This window comes from Salvelinus sp. IW2-2015, linkage group LG36 (genome assembly GCF_002910315.2).
Source record: "Salvelinus sp. IW2-2015 linkage group LG36, ASM291031v2, whole genome shotgun sequence".
NCBI lineage: Eukaryota > Metazoa > Chordata > Actinopteri > Salmoniformes > Salmonidae > Salvelinus > Salvelinus sp. IW2-2015.
Window position 1 is genome coordinate 33,138,526 of NC_036875.1, and position 17,166 is coordinate 33,155,691.

General features: G+C 45.0%; 1 long non-coding RNA gene across 1 annotated transcript in view; it reads right to left on the reverse strand.

Moving 5' to 3' along the window:
* Positions 1–1,980: 1,980 nt before the first annotated feature.
* LOC139023769 (uncharacterized) overlaps positions 1,981–17,166 on the reverse strand; it is a 128,587-nt gene continuing 113,401 nt past the window's right edge. The window contains exon 3 of the long non-coding RNA XR_011474937.1: positions 1,981–2,121. This is a non-coding gene — a long non-coding RNA (uncharacterized lncRNA). The remainder of the gene's footprint in view (positions 2,122–17,166) is intronic.

The window sequence follows — 17,166 nt, forward strand, 5'->3', positions numbered from 1 at the left end:
CACGTTGATGACTACAAATCGAACCTGTTTTTCACGTTGATGACTACAAATCCAACCTGTTTCTCACGTTGATTCAACGTCATCACAGTTTCTTTTTTCTTTGTGGAAATAACATTGATTCAATCAGTTTTTTGCACAGTGTTTTAACATTACAGATATTGAGAAAGTCTTGAGAATGGCCTTGTGCTGAAATGTTGACATTAAATAGTGTCAACTGTATCCCCTGTTGTTTTTCTACTTTTCAAATTTGATGTAAATGGAACATTTTATCATTTCAAATCAATGAGTGAATCGTAATAGGCTTTGTTTTTTGTTGATGACAAAAAAGCGTCCTCCTTGGTTTCCAGCCCTCTTCCTGGACCTGGAGGACCTCATGATAACATTGATAAACTGGCCTCTAAAGAAACACCATCAGAATGGTACCACTGCAATAAAAAAGCAGGTGGGCCCCAGGAAATGTTCATATGACCCATTGCTTTAAAGAAGGTTTGGCATATCTCCGATAATAAGAAAACCCTCTAGCTATCACTTCACTATTTCTTTATTTCTTTCTTATTTCCCCAAAACTGAGAGAATTTCTTCACCAATCTATCTAGTCAAGGCCCTTGGAAAGGCTAACAAAAACACTTGCATGTCGTGAAAAAATACAGCAATTTCAGTGTTCATCCTCCCTCCTTCACTCTGCATGTCCAGTCTCTCTCTCTCCTCTCTTCTCCTCTCTCTCTCTCTCTCGTCTCTCTGCTCTTCTCTCTCTCTCTCTCTCTCTCTCTCTCTCTCTCTCTCTCTCTCTCTCTCTCTCTCTCTCTCTCTTCTCTCTCTCTCTCTCTCTCTCTCTCTCTCTCTCTCTCTGGTCTAAACAAAATTATCTTTTACAGTTCTCACTATGGAGAACACCTTGTTTCATGCCCCACTGCATAGATAAACAGAGCAGATAGGAGGGTATCACTGAACGCAACGTTCTCTCTGTCCAGATTTGTGTGTATGTGTGTGTGTGAACCATGCAACGTTTGGAATTATTGAAGCTGGCAGACAGACAGATGGAAATGAAAAGTGTTTTATCTCCCTGTAAGACTGATGTTTCTGTCAAATGGGGCTGGCATCAACATAAAGCATCTCTCTGTCTCTGTATAGTGTCATATGAGAGATTTTAAAACCTGTCTGTACAAAGGGGTGCTCCTCACTCTAACCTGTTAGGCTTGGAGTCTGCAATAATTGAATCATGGGTGTACAGTTTCACACTCTCCCTTTGGCAAAACATTCTTAGGTCACACAATTTCATCCAAACGTTTGTTCAAGAAGAAGAGCCTAGAGAAACCATTATCTAGAACATAATTCTAATAATCATTTCTAACACATTTGGCCAACACCCCCTCAGACATTTAAAACACTTGAAATGTAAAGGTGAGATCATCCAAGTCCTTATGGTTATAGAAGCCATGGAGGATCTGTCAAAGACTAGTAGTAAACAAAAGTGGTCTAAGTACAATTATAAACTTAGTGGTTCGAGCCCTGAATGCTGATTGGCTGACAGTCGTGGTATATTAGAATGTATACAACGGGTATGACAAAACATTTATTTTTACTGCTCTAATTACGTTTGTAACCAGTTTATAATAGCAATAAGGCACCTTGTGGGGGGGGGGGGGGGGGTGTATGTGGTATATGACCAATATACCACGGCTAAGGGCTGTATGCAGGCACTCCTCGTTGCATTGTGCATAGGAACAGTCCTTAGCATGGTATTGGCCAAATACACACCCCTCGGCCTTATTGCTTAAATATTCCAGTTTGTTTTCAGTAGTGAGAGACCTTCAGTGTGGATGTCCAGAAATGCATGTCCTGTAACGAGTTTTGTGTCCAGTATGACTTACCTTGGAAGGGACCACAGGGTGCTCTCTCCGGGTGCACTCCGGCCGGGAAAGGTACAGGGGGGCGGCGTCCGTGGGGTCGGGCCGGGAGAGGAGCAGGGTTTCTGGACAGCGCGATGGGGAGGGGCAGCAGGAGCAGGGGAGGAGCAACATGCCAGGCACAGACATGGGGTGGCGTACCGCGGCAACGCTGCCATCATGGTGAGGGGCGGAGCCTCTCCTCTAACTGCCAAGGTGGGCCTCTGGAATACAACTGTGAGAAAAGAAGAAGGGAAGAAAGAAGAGGAAGTTAGAAAAAGGAGGAGACATGTCATGCAGAGCTTGTGATTGTGTGGTAATACTTCTGGTTCTTGACATATATGTACAATCCTGGAGACTGGGGTTTGATCCCCACGCCACCCGGTTTGTCCCCTTGTGCCCTGTTTCTCTCCCTGTGCCCCTGTTCTTTCCCTTGTGCCCCTGTTTCTCTCCCTTTGCCCCTGTTTCTCTCCCTTGTCCCCTGTTTCTCTCCCTTGTGCCCCTGTTTCTCTCCCTTGTGCCCCTGTTTCTCTCCCTTGTCCACCCTGTTTCTCTCCCTTGGCCCATGTTTCTCTCCCTTGTGCCCATGTTTCTCTCCCTTGTGCCCATGTTTCTCTCCCTTGTCCACCCTGTTTCTCCCCCTTGTCCACCCTGTTTCTCTCCCTTGTCCCCTGTTTCTCTCCCTTGTGCCCATGTTTCTCTCCCTTGTGCCATGTTTCCTCCCTTGTCCACCCTGTTTCTCCTCCTTGTCCACCCTGAGTCTCCCACTTGTTTATCTCCTCTGATTACACAACTGTTTGAATAAAGCGTACACAATATGAGAGAGAGAGAGAGAGAGAGAGAGAGAGAGAGAGAGAGAGAGAGAGAGAGAGAGAGAGAGAGAAAAACTACAAGCAGCCAAGTCTGTGAAGTACCTTACCCCTGACCTCACCATAATCATTCAAAGTACGCAATTAAACCTCAGAAGTTAATTTAATGGCTGATTAATGTTGGAAAATTGAATAAGAGGGTGGTGGATTGTTCAATGGGGTGCAAGTGTCCACCAGTCAATGTACCAGAACCCTGTGTGCTTAAAATCTATGGCTCATAGAAATGTACTTAGTACAAGAAAGATGCACTCCACAGCTACTCTCTACAGAGATCATTTTTTGTAAAAATTGTTTTGAGTAGACGACGTACATGAATAGCTGATAGTCATCTCACCGCTCACAGTGCTGAAGCAGCCTTGGTATTATGGCACAGACCTGAAATAATTTCAAAAACTTCAGCTGGGCTTGATTGAGTTTACCTATAGCAAAATATAGCAGGCTAAAGCAAACGCTAGAAGTATTTGAAAGATTTCAAGGCACTGCATCTCTTTTGAAAACTCTGTTTATTCAGTTTTACACACAAGCCAACACAAACCAATATAAATAATATACTCAACTAGAAAAAAATACAAATAAAATGTTTTTTAAAATTTGCTTTAAAGATACCGTACTTTAGACAAGTTAAACACACCGTGCAGAAGGCTACAAAGGTTAAAGGGCAATCTGTAGTACAGGGACAGAGCAGAAACCTCACCATTGTTCCTGTAAACAGACAAGGGATAGGGGTGGAGAAATGCAAACACTCACAGACAGTCATGGCCACAGACTGACCATCCACTGGACCAAAAATAAAGTTTACAATGCTTTAAATGTATAATGTATAATAATGTATAATAATGTATAATAATAGTTTTATGTAAGCGTGAAAACAATTATAAAATAAAACAGGGCAAAACAAGCTCACATTGACCGGGCAAGATGAACAAGGCATCAGCAGGTCACAATCAATAAGCACATCATCAACCTTAATGTCCCCCCCCCAAAAAAAAACACAAAGAAATGCTCATCCAACCCTTAAGTCACAGGGGAGTCAAATACAGACTTATTTTAATTTTAATATGAATGCCATCAGATATGGACTGTTTAAAGTAAGACCGGAATGGAGCCCAAGCCTCATAAAACAGTTTGGGGCTCCTACATGTATTGAATTGAATTTTTTCTAGTTTCAGAGAGCACAACACATCTCTCACCCAATATTTATAAGATGGGGGAGCTGCCATCTTCCAGTTCTGTAGTATTAGCCATCTAGCTAAAAGAGTTGTACAAGCAACAGTGTCCAACTGAATTCTTGACAGGGGGTTGCCTATGGGCAGTACTCCAAAAATGGCTGTAAGGGGAGACAGATCTATAACAGTGTCATATATATCAGAGAAACATTTAAATATTAATTCCCAGAAAACTGACATTTTATGACAGCCCCAGAACATATGCAACAGTGTGGCTGGTTCCATTTTACATCTGACACAGGTAGGATCAAAATCAGAGAATATCCTTCCAAGTCTGGCCCCAGACCAGTGGATACGGTGAACCACCTTGAATTGAATGAGGCTGTGTCTAGTGCTAAAAGAGGACGAATGCACCCTGTGCAGCACAGACTCCCAGGTGTCTTCCCCAAGTTCCTCCCCCAAATCCTTTCCCCATCGAGTCTTTACCAAAGAAGGATTCTGTAAGTCACTAATGATTGCATATACATCTGAAATTGCACCCCTAGGAAGCTTGTTCAACTCAAAGATGCTCTCTATAGCTGTATTCGCAGGCCTATGGGGAAATTCAGGTGTGTTAGCTCTGACAAAGTTCCTAGTCTGGAGATAGCGGAAAAAGTGGGATTGGGGGAGGTTGAACTTTTCCTGTAGCTGAGCAAAAGTGGCAAATGTATCATCAAAGAATAATTGGGCTAGTGAGGAGAGGCCTAGTGAGTGCCAGATGGCAAAAGCCCCATCATCTAAAGATGGAGGAAATAAAATGTTCTGAATGATTGGGCCTGATAGAGAAAAGCCTCGGAGGCTAAAGGCTAAACGGAATTGATTCCAAATTTTGAGAGACTACTTTACAATTGGGTTGACAAACTTTTTGCCTCGGGACACTGGGAGAGACGAGCACAACACAGAAGAAAGTGCAGCAGGTTTACACGATTCAGACTCCATCTGGACCCAGAGTGGTCTAGGACCAGTAGGATCAGTCTGCAGCCAGTACAAAAGGAAATTTGCAGCCCAATAGTATGTCTGAAAATTTGGTAGAGCTGAACCACCCCAATGCCTTAGGCTTCTGTAAATGTTTTCTACCAATCCGTGGTACCTTGCCATTCCAAATAAAATACATGAATGTTTGATCCAGTGAATTAAAAAAAGATTTTGGAATAAATATGGGTAAACATTGAAATACATATACACATTTGGGCAACACATTCATTTTAATGACATTAATCCTTCCAATAAAAGAAAGAGGTAGTGAATTCCAAAAAGTAAAATATTGTTTCAAACTTTCTACTAGAGCAACAATGTTTTCCTGAAATTATTTTGAATATTTCCTTGTCACTTTAACTTCCAAATAGGTGAATTTATCCCAGACAATCCTAAACTGAGTACTTGTAAAATAGCACTTTAAAGCAGCTTTATTTACAGGAAAAAGCTCACACTTGCCTAGATTCAGCTTGTACCCTGAGATTGATCCAAACTTTTTAAGCACAGATAAGGCACGTGGCAATGAGGTATCAGGGTTGGAGATAAACAAAAGGACGTCGTCAGCATATAGCGAGACTTTCTGCTCTAAGCCCGTCCTGATTATTCCTTGAATGGCATCAGTAGAGCGTAGTGCAATGGCGAGAGGCTCGATTACCAAAGCAAACAACAAGGGGGAGAGTGGACAACCCTGTCTGGATCCGCGGTGCAAGGGAAAATAGTCAGAAGAAAAGTTGCTAGTCCGTACCGAAGCCATGAGAGAAAAATAAAGAATCTTTATCCACGCAATGAATTTGGGGCCAAAGCCAAATCTATAAAGGCCAGCTGTTAGGTAGTCCCACTCAATGTGGTCAAAAGCTTTTTCCGCATCAAGTGAGACCACCACCTCCAGGTCCCCCGACACTGGGGAGTACAGTATATTCATAAGGAGTCTAATATTGAAAAACAAATAACTATTTCTCACAAAGCCAGTCTGGTCAGAGTGTATTACTTGGTGCAGTGAGCCTTCCATATGGATGGCTAAGAGCTTGGCTAGGATTTTGTAATCACAGTTTAAAAGCGAGATTGGGCGATAGGATCCACATTCCAGGGAGTCTTTGTTCTTTTTTAATAGTAATGAGATTGAAGCCTGATAAAGACTAGGTGGTAGCTTTGAGGTATTAAGGCACTCTGCAAATAATCGAGACAAGAATGGGCAAAGCAGACCAGAAAACGTCCTGTAAAATTAGGTTGGAAAACCATCCGGACCCGGTGATTTACCACTTTTCATTGCGGACACTGCTGTTGCAATCTCCTCAGGTGTACATTTTTCTTCTAAACAGTCATGGGAGTCTGTATCAATTGAATGCATATAAAATTGTTTGCATTGATCATTGATCTCTTTATGTATAACTGTGGTGGCACCAGACAGAGTCCTTATTTGTGGGATTAAACGTGAGGCCTCACATTTATGGATCTGATGTGCAAGGAGTTTACTGGCCTTGTCGCCTTGTTCATACACTCTGTATCACACTCGCAAGAGTAACTGTTCAGCTTACCTGGTAGAAAGCTCATCAAATTCAGATTGGAGTAGTTGGCGCTCTTTATGCAGATCAGAGGAAGGATCCGTAGCATACTTCTCATCCAATGTGGCTATGGATTCGCTCAGGTCCCGAAGTCGCTGAGAGCGAGCTTTGTTTTGGTTGACTGTATAAGAAATAATTTGGCCACGTAGGTACGCTTTCAGAGACTCCCATATGGTAGAGCAGGACATACCTTAATTTCTAGGAATAAGGTGATTTCAGAAGAAATTAAATTGACAAACTCCTTCTCTGAGTGGAAAATGGGGTTAAGACGCCATTGATAGCGCATAGGAGGTCGCTGGGGAAACTCTAGTTCAAGCACTAATGGTGAATGGTCAGAAATAACAATACTCTCGTAAGTACACCGCCGAAGGTTAGGCAGAAGTTTTTTGTCCAAAAATAAGTAATCAATGCGGGAATATGTTTGATGAACATGAGAATAAAAGGAATACTGTCTATCTGTAGAGTGTAGGAAACGTCACGCCTCACACACAGCATATTTCTGAAGAAAAGATTGAATAAGTAGGGCACATTTAGATGGGCCTGTAGTTCTTCGTGAGGACTTGTCAAGAACTGGGGACATTGTACAGTTAAAATCCCCCCCTAAAATCAACAAATGGGAATCTAAATTGGGTATAGCAGATATAAAGGAAGAAATGAAACTTGTGCCATCCCATTTGGGAGCATAAACACTAGCCAAAACAAGAGGGGTAGAAAACAGTTTACCGGTTACTATGACGTATCGTCCCTTAAGATCAGCAATAACCTCAGAAGCTACAAAGGGAGTAGATGTATCAACCAAAATGGCAGCACCTCTTGATTTACTATGAAAGTTAGAGTGGAACACTTGACCAACCCAGTCCCTACGCATCCTAAAATGCTCACCAGTCCTCAAGTGAGTCTCTTGTAGAAATGCAACATTTGCATTCAAACCCTTTAAGTGTGTCAGCACCCAGCTTCACAGGGTTGTTAACCCCTTTGATGTTCCACGAAATGTACTTAATTATATTATTTCGGCCACCCTGAGCACTCCCGTTATACAACCCTGTCATTAGAGCATAGAGTGGAAAAGCAATGAATACCCAAAACCCCAGAATAACTTCTCTCAGAGTAATAATGTACGGTGCAATATACTTGGCAAAAGTACAAAAAAAAAACTAAAAAGACAGAATAACAACATTAGAACTGAACAATTCAACCTCCTTCCTCTCCCCAAACACCTCCCCCCATCCCAGACAATACCTCCCAAAATGAGGTACAAGCCTAAATAGAACATGTTCTCTTCGCACAGTATGTCTGTGAGAGTGCGGCGTTAAACCCAAACCCACAGTCCCGCTCTTTAAAGTCGCGTTTTGTGTTAGTGGATCAAGCAGCAAAAAGAGAGAAAAATAAAAGTGAATCCCTTGTGCAAACGAAATGACAAAAGCATCACTTGTATGTAATTATTATTATGTATATAATTATTTTCCCAGTCTTATAACAGGCATTGAGAGAGAATAAATAAAATGTATAAAGGCTCTCAACCAAAAACCTCATTTGAAATAAGCAAATAATAGTAAGACGATCAAAACATTTCAATAATATTAACTGTCTAGTACAGCCAAGACCAAAAACTATGTGTGTGCAATGCTGAACGTTTGCTGGGCATATATGACCTTCAAAACCTTTAAAATTAAAGTGAAGACCCCCCAAAACGTGTAGCCTCGGAACATTTACTGTTTACTGGGTCAGTACAAACGGACACAGCAAACAAATAACCAAAAATATTTGGAGTCACTGTGACACTATGTAAACAAACTGAATAGGTGAATGAGACAGCCTAGAAAGAAAGGAGTTAAGCAAACCCTTAATACAATGAAATGAAAATGACTGAATGCTTGGAAGGCAAACACACTAGATGATCAAAACATTAGATCACATCAAATATCACATCAAATAAGCCTGAATGGGTTCGCCAACTCCCCAACTATACAAGAATAGTATGTTATAACTAAACATAATTGTACCACAGGTGGGCTACTTGCAGATCGCAGGCAACAGTTGCTGATCTATGAGCAAGTTCAAGACTTCTTGATGTGACGTTGAATGTGAGCCACAGCCTCATACGGAGAATCAAATGTGTAGTCTTTACCATCATGAGATAGCCATAAACGGGCCGGGAATCTCAGTCCATACTTCACACCTGGATGGTCCCGAAGTAGTCGTTTGGCCTGTCCGAAAGCTGCGCGCTGCCTGGAAACAGTGGGGGAACAGTCCTGGTAGATGGAGAAGCTCTGTCCTTGAAAGCTCAGAGTGGTATTGCGGGCTCGTCGGAGAATCTCCATCTTCTCATGGAAAAGTGCACTCAAAGAATGATGTCACAGGGCCTCTCACCATCCCGGGGCTTTGGGCGCAGCGACCGGTGGGCACGATCAATCAGGGGCTTCTCATCCAAGGCAAGAACATCCTTCAGCAGCCGAAAAATGAAATCCGTGGTGCGTGGCATTTCCACTGACTCTGGGACCGATACCAGTCTCAGGTTATTGCAGCGAGAGAATTCCTCTAAACTCACACAGCTCTCCTGCACCCTTTTCAGATCCGCAGCCAGGGGTTTCACGTCAGCCTCCAGGGAGGTAGTTTAGTCGGAGACATTTGTAGTGGAGGTCTCCAGTGCTGCAATCGTTGTAGTGTGCGACGCCATTGTTGTTTTGAGTGATGTGATTGCTGGCACCGTCTAGTTCCGCAGGATGGTTAGATCTGCTTTTAAAGTATGAGAAACCTCCTGTATTCAGGCCTCAATCGTTGCAACTACCTCCGTTTTCATTTCAACTATCTCAGAGCGTAGTAGTTTGATGGCCTCGAGAATGTTCATTTCAGCGCCGCCAGGCCAAGCCGTACCCCTGGGTAAAGTGTGAGTCCCCAGGCCCTCAGACTCAGGAGAGGGCAGTGATAAGAGTCTTGTAGGCCAGGTTTTCTTAAAGTCATGTTTTTGGCCTTATGTTTCATCGACATGCTGACATTCGAAAGCAAATTAGTCTTGGTTTTAAAGGAAAGGGATCACCAAACTAATATTTGAAAATAAATACGGTTCTGCTGCAAAATTCACATAAACTTTAAGAATAATGCAGGAGCAAACATGTCAGTCACACATGGCGCCCCTCCAACCTCCAAGGCACTGCATCTGTCATGTTTGTCTCGACGCCGGTACCGTGGTGCCTTCTTCCTCTCCCGCCGGAGCGGGGGTTTTTTTTGTTAAGAAGAAGGACGGTACTCTGCGCCCCTGCGTGGATCATCGAGGGTTGAATGACATAACGGTTAAGAATCGTTATCCGCTTCCCCTTATGTCGTCAGCCTTCGAGATTCTGCAGGGAGCCAGGTTCTTTACTAAGTTGGACCTTCGTAACGCTTACCATCTCTTGCGCATAAGAGAGGGGGACGAGTGGAAAACGGCGTTTAACACTCCGTTAGGGCATTTTGAATACCGGGTTCTGCCGTTCGGTCTCGCTAATGCTCCAGCTGTCTTTCAGGCATTAGTTAATGATGTACTGAGAGACATGCTGAACATCTTTGTTTTCGTTTACCTTGACGATATCCTGATTTTTTCACCGTCACTCGAGATTCATGTTCAGCACGTTCGACGTGTACTCCAGCGCCTTTTAGAGAATTGTCTCTAACGTGAAGGTGAGAAGTGCGCCTTTCATGTCTCCTCTGTCACATTTCTCGGTTCTGTTATTTCCGCTGAAGGCATTCAGATGGATCCCGCTAAGGTCCAGGCTGTCAGCGATTGGCCCGTCCCTAAGTCACGTGTCGAGTTGCAGCGCTTTCTCGTTTGCTAATTTCTATCGGCGTTTCATTCGTAATTTCGGTCAAGTGGCTGCCCCTCTCACAGCTCTGACTTCTGTCAAGACTTGCTTTAAGTGGTCCGGTTCCGCCCAGGGAGCTTTTGATCTCCTCAAGAAGCGTTTTACTCTCCGCCCCTATCCTTGTTACTCCTGACGTCACTAACAATTCATTGTCGAGGTTGACGCTTCAGAGGTGGGCGTGGGAGCCATTCTGTCTCAGCGCTTCCATTCTGACGATAAGGTCCATCCTTGCGCTTACTTTTCTCATCGCCTGTCGCCATCGGAACGCAACTATGATGTGGGTAACCGCGAACTGCTCGCCATCCGCTTAGCCATAGGCGAATGGCGACAGTGGTTGGAGGGGGCGACCGTCCCTTTTGTCGTTTGGACTGACCATAAGAACCTTGAGTACATCCGTTCTGCCAAACGACTTAATGCACGTCAAGCTCGTTGGGCGTTGTTTTTCGCTCGTTTCGAGTTCGTGATTTCCTATCGCCCGGGAAATAAGAACACCAAGCCTGATGCCTTATCCCGTCTCTTTAGTTCTTCGGTGGCTTCTACCGACCCCGAGGGGATTCTCCCTGAAGGGCGTGTTGTCGGGTTGATGTCTGGGAATTGAGAGCAGGTAAAGCAAGCACTCATCCACTGCGTCGCCGCGCGCTTGTCCTAGTAACCTTCTGTTCGTTCCTGTCTCTACTCGTCTGGCTGTTCTTCAGTGGGCTCACTCTGCCAAGTTAGCTGCCACCCCGGCGTTCGGGGTACGCTTGCTTCTATTCGCCAGCGGTTTTGGTGGCCTACTCAGGAGCGTGACACGCGCCGTTTCGTGGCTGCTTGTTCGGACTGCGCGCAGACTAAGTCAGGTAACTCTCTCCTGCCGGTCGTCTCAGACCGCTTCCCATTCCTTCTCGACCATGGTCTCCATCGCCTCGCACGCTATCCGGTCTGCCTTCGTCTGCGGGGAAGACTGTGAGAGCGCAATAAACGTAGGATTAAGAGTCCTAGTATTGTCGCGGTCAGAGAGTGTGGCTTTCCACTCGTAACCTTCCCCTTACGACAGCTTCTCGCAAGTTGACTCCGCGGTTCATTGGTCCGTTCCGTGTCTCTCAGGTCGTCAATCCTGTCGCTGTGCGACTGCTTCTTCCGCGACATCTTCGTCGCGTCCACCCTGTCTTCCATGTCTCTGTGTCAAGCCTTTTCTTCGCGCCCCCTTCGTCTTCCCTCCCCCCCCCCGTCCTTGTCGAGGGCGCACCTATTTCAAGGTACGGAAGATCATGGACATGCGTTCTCGGGACGTGGTCACCAGTACTTAGTGGATTGGGAGGGTTACGGTCCTGAGGAGAGGAGTTGGGTTCCATCTCGGGACGTGCTGGACCGTTCGTTGATTGATGATTTCCTTCGTTGCCGCCAGGGTTCCTCCTCGAGTGCGCCAGGAGGCGCTCGGTGAGTGGGGGGTACTGTCATGTTTTGTCATTGATCATCATGTCTTGTCCCTGTGCTTCCCTCTGCTGGTCTTATTAGGTTCTTTCCCTCTTTCTATCCTCTCTCTCCCCCTCCCTCTCTCCTCTCTCGCTCTCTCTCTCTATCGTTCCGTTCCTGCTCCCAGCTGTTTCTCATTCTCCTAACGACCTCATTTACTCTTTCACACCTGTCCCCTATTTTGCCCTCTGATTAGAGTCCCTATTTCTCCCTCTGTTTTCCGCTTCTGTCCTTGTCGGATTCTTGTTTGATGTTTGCTGTTCTGTGTCCTTGTTCCGCCCTGTCGTGTTTTTGCCTTCTTCAGATGCTGCGTGTGAGCAGGTGTCTATGTCAGCTACGGCCTGTGCCTTCCTGAAGCGACCTGCAGTCTGTGGTCGCGTCTCCAGTCGTTCCTCTCTACTGACGAGAGGATTTCAGTTTCCTGTTTTGGATTTACCTTTGATAATATCCAGGAGAATTAATGGTTGTTTGTTTAAGACTGGAATAAAGACTCTGTTTCTATTACGTTGCTTTTGGGTCCTCATTCACCAGCATAACAGCATCTCAGTGCAAGAGGTATCACTGCAGTTCTGGTTTGAATCCAGGCTGCATTACAGCTAGCTGTGATTGGGAGTCCCAAAGGGCGGCGCACAATTGGCCCAGCGTCGTCTGGGTTTGGCAGAGATAGGTCGTCATTGTAAAAAAGAATTTGTTCTTAATTGACTTGCCTAGTTAAATGTTTAAAAAAAAGGTCTGGTATGGCAGCCATCTTGGTTTAGCCACACCAGACTAAATGTTACATCTGCTTCTGCCATGCCCTCTACTGCTCATCCTGTGTCTCCCTAACCTGCCGCCTCTCCCTCTTTCTCTCTGTGTGTGTGATTTCTGTGGGCGGAGACAGGTGTAATGGAGGCAGAGCAGATCCCCACCAGCTGCAACATGTTCCATAATCAAGACCTCTACAAATACTCATCCCTGCCACTTCCACTCTGCCAGATCGTAACCTCTGTTCAGTCAGTATGCGGTTTTAGCCGTTTGTTCCTGCATAGATCCTGTTTTCATGTTGTGCCAGTTTTCCCTTGCCTGACGCTGTTTCCCTCTCCGCTACAGTTCTGTCCGCTCTGACTCTGCTCTTGGGTTCACCTGCTCTGCTCAGCGTAACACTAAACTCTGTTAGACCGCCTTGAACAGTACCACACACCTCCTCCTCTGTAGGTAATGTAATTTCTTGCAGACGTTATATACGAGGGAGTACAGCCTGGCTGAAGCCTGTAGTCCATCATCACCCACACTCACCACTTCTTACAATGTCACCATTGAGTGACGTAATACCATAAGTAGATGAAAAACTGTAACAGCATCAACTAACTTCTGCTCTCACAGTCACTGGATTAGATCTCCTTGTAATATTGTTCAATTTAATGGACCGATCAATACCACATTATTAGCTTGGTTGAGTTGCAAATCAACTGTATTGCCCACAATCAATTAACCCCCCCCCCCCCACCCCACCCCGCCCTCTCTCTCTCACTACAGCGGTTACTATTAGGCAAAGACATGAGCCGCGAGGTGTGTCTTACAATACAGTAACAGTCAACGACTCTGAAGGAAAAATGCCAATACTGGGTTAGAGTTTTCATTCTCATGCCAATCATAAGAGTAAAACGCTGTACCATAATCTGCAATATGTTAAAGTGCAGAGCCAAACCCTAGTTTATTAGACGCCGCATGTCAAGTATATTCAACCTGGAATAGCCCGTAGACGTAGAAAGTGAAAGATGTACAATTCATAATATACTAGTAGAAGAAAGACAGGAACGACCAGCACACTCTACAGCCAGAGAGCAGAAGACAGGAAGACCAGCCAGCTCTACACCAGAGAGATGAAGACAGGGAGCAGCACAGATCTCTACAGCCAGCGAGAGAAGCCGGGAGGACCAGCAGCAGCTGCTACGCCAGCATGAGAGAAAACAGAGACTCAGCAGCAAGCTCTACAGCCAGAGAGAGAAGACAGAGACCAGCAGCAGCTCTACAGCCCACGAGAAGAAAACAGACGAGACCAGCAGCAGCTCTACAGCCCAGAAAGAAGACAGGGACCAGCAGCAGCTCTACAGCCAGAGAGGAAGACAGGGAGACCAGCAGCCACTCTCACAGCCCAAGAGAGAAGCCCGGGCAGACCAGCAGCAGCTCTACAGTCCCAGAGAGAGTAAGATCGAGGAGACCAGCACGCAGCTCTACACCCAGAGAGAGAAGACAGGGAGACAAGCAGCAGCTCTACCATACAGGCCCCAGCCACCAGAGAGGAGACTGGTCTGAGACCAGACACAGTCAACAAACCCATGGTGTACACTAACAGCAGGTAGAGGGTGTGTTTATAGACGTTCTAACAAATTAGACTGGCAGGTGTGTGTGTGTGTGTGTGTGTGGTGTGTGTGCTGGGTGTGTTTGGGTTGTGGTTGTGTGTGTGTGTGTGTGTGTGTGTGTGTGTGTGTGTGGGCTGTCACTCTGGGTTGACAGATTCATTAGTCCACATACACACATCAGATCACACACAGGTGTGCGTGCCTGTGTCCACCACGGCTCCATTACCGAGGACCCTCAGAGGCCCACTAGGACAGACCCTCTATGACATCCTCCTTCTTGAATGCAGCTTGCCAAGATAAAACCAATATGAAACCATTTCAGTTCAGTCAGCTGTCTGTCACACACTCACACACACACTCACAGGGTGTGTTACAGCACATCAGAGTGCCTGCCTGGGAGAACAAGTGAGGCAGTTAATTATCCATGGACTGTGGACAGTGTTCTCATAGCTTAGAGGGGAACTCTAAGCCAGGGCTTTGACTAGCGAATGCCCAAGCACATCCCCTGTCAATAGCCTTCTGATTATCACACATGGACCCCAGCACACACACACACACACACACACACACACACACTGGAGGTAGGAGGTCCAGTCATTGAGATTGCTCTGATTTAATATGGTCTCTCTAAGCTCACTCACTCACTCCCTCATTCACTCCCTCCCTTCCTACCCCACTCCCTGCCCATTGGATGTATCCCGTAGCCCTGGTAACAGGTAATATAATGAGCCAGTTCTTTAGTAGATGTGGGCAGGTAGAGTAGAATATTGACGCTGAGCCCAGTGTGTATCATCAGAGAAACCCTCCTGAAGAGAGAGAGAGAGCTCGAATATTGATGATGTAACTTAGACCATGAAAGTGGTAAGGGTAGACTGTTACCCTCATAGACAAAACATCTAAAGGGAGGGGATACGTCTTCTAGCTAAAAATGCTAAATATGTTTTCCTTACCCACTTAATGATACCCACATACTGCGTGTCTGAAAACAAGGTGAGAGAGGTTGAAGTCTGATAAAAGCTGTGAAATGTAAATAGTTGCGTAGCCCGCCAAGGGCCCTGGAGACAGAATAAAAGTCTATGAGGAGAGAGACTTTATATCTTGTCTTTTTCCCTTGATCATATTCTCTTCTCTGATGTGTGGGGATTGGTGGAGATTGGGGGGGGGGGGGGGGGGGGAGGGGGTGCTATTTGATACGCCCTGCCTCATCTTAGTTCTCAGAACCTTCCAAACTCAACAGCCTCATTCAAAATGTGGCCTTTCACTAAAACTTAAGCAAAGGACGAGAGAAGTGGCGCGGTCGGGAGGGAGGCCATAAAAAACTCCTTTAAAACACTCTGTTTTTTAATAATGTCAGGGGGAGTCTATCACATTCCACAGGGCCACTGGGCCAGCAGGTGTGTCAGACAGTTTCCCTCTGCCTACCAGCCATAAAAGTTTAAGATGAGTCACTGGCTCCCTCAGCTCTGTTCCGCCATTTTGGAGAAGGATGATTTAGGGCCCCGAGCGCTCTGCCTGCACCTCCTCTCATCCGGATGGTGATGTGTCTACTCTACTACTTCTAATTACAATAGAAACCCCTTCAACTGAATCTCATCTGAATCAATTAAGACACTGATTAAATTGCTTCCAGCCCATCGGGAAACCAATGCCTGCATCCTAAATGGCACCATATTCCCTATGTAGTGCACTACTTTTGACCAGAGCCTTATGGACCCTGCTCAAAAGTAGTGCACTATATAGGGTGACATTTGGGATGCAGAAAACCACTGGTGTTACTCATAAAAAATAAAGTACTTGCTATCAGAGAAATAAAGTGTTTTACTGCGAATGAACGGATGTAGATATTGATGTTTATCGAAATGAAATTGGTCATTTCTATTGGGAAAGTCTATAAGGAGGATTGATTCCCCTCCAGTGGGTTCTTTGATGCATTTGATCATAATCTATGTTGATTAGATCTGATTGTTAGGCATCTTATATGAGGATTTAGCATTGAGCCCCCATGAGTAGTAACTGTATGCAAAATGTGTTGTTGTCCCTGACGCTTCTGTTGCATACACACACTCACACAGACAAACACAGACAAGCACACGCACACGTACACACACGCACACACAGACAGACACACACACACGTGCGCTAACCATGACATTAGCTTCAGTACCAGTGGAAAACAAAAACCAGCTCATTAGATCAGAAGACGCTGCCTCGCAGGCAGAAACAGAATTAATTTGCAGCAATGGAAAATATAGCATCTATTCCTCGATAAAATCTACGAAGAGTTATTACCGAGTTATTACAGCGTTATTACAGAGTTATTACAGAGTTACTACAGAGTTAACAAGCACAATTAATATTTTGAATCAACAGTTTTTTTGTTCTTTTTATGCTGTCACAAAGCTAACTAAAAAGCAGCATTCTCCAAGAGAGGTTGGCCTTCACTTCAGCAGTGATCAATTCATGAACTTCTTCGACGAAAAGATCATGAGAATTAGAAAGAAAATGATGGATACCTCTTTTAATCTGCGTATTTCTCCAAAACTCAGTTGTCCTGAGTCTGCACAAAACTGCCAGTTTTTTTATCCTTTATCTCTCGAAACATTCACTAAAATAGTCATGGCCTCTAAACCTTCCAGCTGACTACAAGAAAGAGCTATTTCCTGTGCTTGGTCCTCCTAGCATAATAATCGTCTCCCTATCCTCTGGATGTGTACCAAACTCATCAAGTGTCAGTAATAAAGCCTCTCCTGAAAAGCCAAACCTTGACCTATATATTTTTTTAAACTATCGGCCTATATCGGTCGCTGCCTGCACCTGCCCGCCCGTCCAACATCACTACTCTGGACGGTTCTGACTTAGAATATGTGGACAACTACAAATCAAATCAAATCAAATCAAATCAAGTTTTATTAGTCACATACACATGGTTAGCAGATGTTAATGCGAGTGTAGCGAAATGCTTGTGCTTCTAGTTCCGACAATGCAGTAATAACCAACAAGTAATCTAACCTAACAATTCCACAACTACTACCT